Genomic DNA, 3,851 nt, shown 5'->3' on the forward strand with positions numbered 1-3,851 from the left:
GTGGCATTGCTTCTGACCACCATTGCTTCTCCAACCCTCCAACAGTCTGTTCATGTTTCCTGGTCCAGAATTTGCTCAAAATCTGATATGTGTAAGAAGATGTCTGTTTAGCCTTCCTTTAACATTTCCCCTAGTCACCCAAATATGTGGTAGGAAAACTGTCCAATTTGCTTTATAGCTCTTTTATTCTCCGAACTGAATCCTATTTATTGTTTATTTGGCTCTTAAGTGTTCCCCTCTTGGGAAATGAGCATTTGCATATGCTGCAAGTAGTAGGTAAGTAATTTGGCACAGAGTCTTAGGGAAATATTTTAATCCTTATATATACATTATCTACTATATTATGTATATATAATTTAATTGAAAGTATGCATAACTTTAATCTCAAAATGCCACTTCTAAGAATTTATTCTACTAATCAGCAGTGATTTATCAATAATAGCTTTTATGAGATTATTTGTTATTGAGAAATACTTATAATTTTATAAATGTATACAATTGATAAATAATAACCAAATATTTATTAGAAATAATTGTCATAAGATCATTACTTATAAACTGAGAAATATCTGGAATAACTTAAATGAGATCAATTAAGTGAATAATATATTCACAAATAGCCTGTGTGGTTTTAAATGAGAATATTTGATTAAAAAAAATAACAAAGGAAGTGGTGTTATGGCTCAAGTGGTATAGCACTAATCTTGAGCTGAAGAGCTGAGGGACAGCACCCAGGACCAGAGTTCAAGCCCCACGACCGACAACAACAACAACAAAAGAATAACAAAAGTCCTATACAACAAAGTGTATAGTGTCACTCTAGTGTCACCAGGTAACTTTTATCTTTCTTTTTATAATTTTAAGCAATATTTTCCAGATGCTATAAACTGAGTGTGTATTACTTTATTAACCACGCACAAAGAGTTACTTCAAATTTCTTCACATTTAAATATTCTCATATGAAATTTGGTTTAAACAACAGAATCCAAAGCTATGTTACTGACACCAATGCTCTGAGAAAAGGTGAAAAAGCAATATTGGCTGAGAATTACTATGCGCCAAAGACCTTGCCATGCTTGTCTAAGTCTGACGTGGCTGGTGCGCAGTCTCTCTCTCATCTTTGTATCCTGAGCTTGAACTCATCTAGAACATTTTCTCACTAAGTCCTCACTTGAGATAATGGAAAGCACCCTGGATTCTTCAGAATGATGAGGTATCAAGCCACTGCTGAGGCCGGGGCTGGGAACTGTTCTGGGCTGGTGTGGCTTTTGGAGAGCGTCAGGAGCCTGGGGAAGAGTATGGAAGCCAGGAAGCTAGTTCATTGCAGCAGCAATCGGCTTCTCAGACAAACACGATGGTTTTTATGCAGCCCAGCGTCAGGAAGCTGCAAGCAGTCCCCATGGGAAACGGAAAGCTGGCGGAGGTAATGTGTGCTCCTCCTCCTTTCTTTGGGATGCGATTATGTTACCAAATTACTTAAGAAAACTCTGAATTGCAAAACAAACGTACTTTTCCTCCAATGCATCAAATGGCCAGAATGCTTATGAAGTGAGTGGGAGAAGGAAACATTAATTTTATTTTCTCTATAACTGGAAGTTTTAACATTTTAATTTTTGAAGAGCCCTTATTTTGACTTTTAAAGTTCTTTGCTTCTTTTCTAAGCCACTAGTCATAAGAAATGACATTAAAAAATAAATTCTTTCCTCCATCCATCGAAATATTCTAATTCTTGCTAGGTGAGGATGGCTCACACCTGTAATCCTAACTACTCAGTAGGCTGAGAGCTGAAGATCAGGGTGTGAAGCCATCCTGAACAGGAAAATCCACAAGACTCTCATCACCAAATTACTTCCGAGAAAAATGGAAGTGGAGCTGTGGCTCAAGTGGTAGAGTGCTAGCCTTGAGCAAAACAGCTCAGGGACAGAGCTCAGGCCCTGAGTTCAAGACCCAAGACTGGAAAATACACACACACATACACACACACACACACACACACACTTTTCTAATTCTTCACATTAGCCGAGGTTACAATTTTTTATATAGATGTTTTTCTTCTAGCATGTGACATTTAGAGATTATGTATCTTGCTGGGCGCCGGTGGCTCACTCCTGTCATCCTAGCTACTCAGGAGGCTGAGATCGGAGGATTGCAGTTCAAAGCCAGCCCAGGCAGGAAAGTCCGTGAGACTCTTATCTCCAATAAACCACTAGAAAACCAGTGACACTGTGGCTCAAATGGTAGAGCACTCACCTTGAGCTGAAGAGCTCAGGGACAGCGCCCAAGCCCAGAGTTCAAGGCCCACGACCAACCAAAAAAAATGTATCAACTACTCTGAAACTTTTATTATTATTATTACTGCATCATTTCTTTTTATTTTCCTAGACAGCGAGGCTGCATATCTCAACTTCATCTGGATAGGAATAAAAAGATCTTGCATAATAAAAAGGTAATCTGTGCTTCATTTAGGCAAAGCTTTTCTCGCGTGCTTCTAGAACTGACTGACCTAGGTAAGGTCCAGAACTTCATTGACATAAACAAGTTGCTTGTCCTTATCCTTGATACCCGGGTTTCACATCTTAACACTGCAAGGAAAGAAGAAAGCTACAGATCTGCTGTAGCACAAGATATATTCCCCCTGAATATTGCTCTTCATCCTACACGTTCCTCTTTGCCAGGAGGAATATTAATAAATCACTTCCCAGTCATTCTTCATATGTTCCCCAGATTGCAGCTCATTCTCCTGAACCACAAGTGAATGCACTTTGCTAGGCTGTAAGAGCAGAGAATGATATTGAAACCAGGCTCCTCTCCCTCCAGCTCTACCATTCCTATTGCTCAATCCTTGTTGTCTGCTCGACAAGTCCATGGTCCTGAGCCTCCATACTCCCTGGGTCTTGTTCAAAGTAGAATGACAATCTTTCTCACGTCTGGCTGGCCTCCATTTGGAAGTCACAAGTGTTGCCGAGTTCCTAGCGCCTTATGGACCACAAAATACAACCTATGCTGTGGTTCTGAGACAAGAAGATTCAGAAGCCTGGTGGGATATGTGTTGTCCTGGTAAATAGAGCATGTGTTCATTCTCTGTCTGTACACTCTCTGATGGGAACTGAATGTGGCTGAGAATGGACTGCCAGCTTTTCCCCCTCCTAGGAATAAGGACATTCTTCTTCTAACTTTAACTTCAATGGCAGGCAGGAAAAAAGTCCTAAGGAGAAAAGCAGTTAGGCATAAAGAAAATAATGTTGAGAGAAAGAGGAAATGTATAGAAGTTGCTTGGATTTTAAGGCCGGACACTGAAGGAAGATCATAATCTCATTGTAATAATCATTACCAATGAAAATTTAAATACTTGATTGTCTCCAATATATTGAAAAAGACGTGGTTGGTTGTGTCTACAGAAATTAGAGAAATTGGAAAATGAATGTCTTCTGTGATAAGTGGAAGTAAGAAAATAGGTAAATAATAATTTATTGGACCAGATTTCAGCATGGAGGTAAGAAAGAGCCAACTACACATGTCCCAAAACAATCATCGATTTAAAGCAAATTTCTAGCCAGTACTTCCAGTCCTTCTATGATCCCCATAACTGTCGAGGAGTGCTTCAGAAGCACATCTTACCTCTTACATCCTGACCTTTCTAGAAATCCCAGCCCTGTTGAGAAGAATAGGCTATTGTGAGTTCCCTTATCTAGTGACTTCTATCAACTGCACAACCTTAACATAGACTCAACTGTGTAAAAATTGAATGTAGATCATTACATTTGAGGCTGTCTGTTATCCTGGATGCATTTAACAAATCAGTAAGAAAATCATCAAATATCACATGTATGTGTACAGCATAATAGTAAAGG

This window comes from Dipodomys ordii, unplaced genomic scaffold (assembly GCF_000151885.1).
Source record: "Dipodomys ordii isolate 6190 unplaced genomic scaffold, Dord_2.0 Scaffold27, whole genome shotgun sequence".
Classification (NCBI taxonomy): domain Eukaryota; kingdom Metazoa; phylum Chordata; class Mammalia; order Rodentia; family Heteromyidae; genus Dipodomys; species Dipodomys ordii.